We start from the raw sequence: 254 nt of genomic DNA, 5'->3' as shown, positions 1-254 counted from the left end.
CAGTCATTGTCGATGATGTACTGTTGCAAGGCTAGTTTCAAGGTTTTTGCTTGTAGTAAGATGCAGTTGCTCATATGTGATGTGCACTGTATTCTCTCGACTCTGACATTGGTATTTTATCAAAGGGAATACAGTGCAATCTTTCCTGTTAATCCTTTCACAGATAGGTACGCTTCTCGACGTCCGCATCTTGTTACATCCGTGATACAGACTACGGTCCACGTCCACAGCGTAATTCCTTTATAAAGCCTAGA

This window comes from Penaeus monodon, chromosome 22, assembly GCF_015228065.2.
Source record: "Penaeus monodon isolate SGIC_2016 chromosome 22, NSTDA_Pmon_1, whole genome shotgun sequence".
NCBI classification, from domain to species: Eukaryota; Metazoa; Arthropoda; class Malacostraca; order Decapoda; family Penaeidae; genus Penaeus; species Penaeus monodon.
This window is presented reverse-complemented; position numbering follows the sequence as displayed.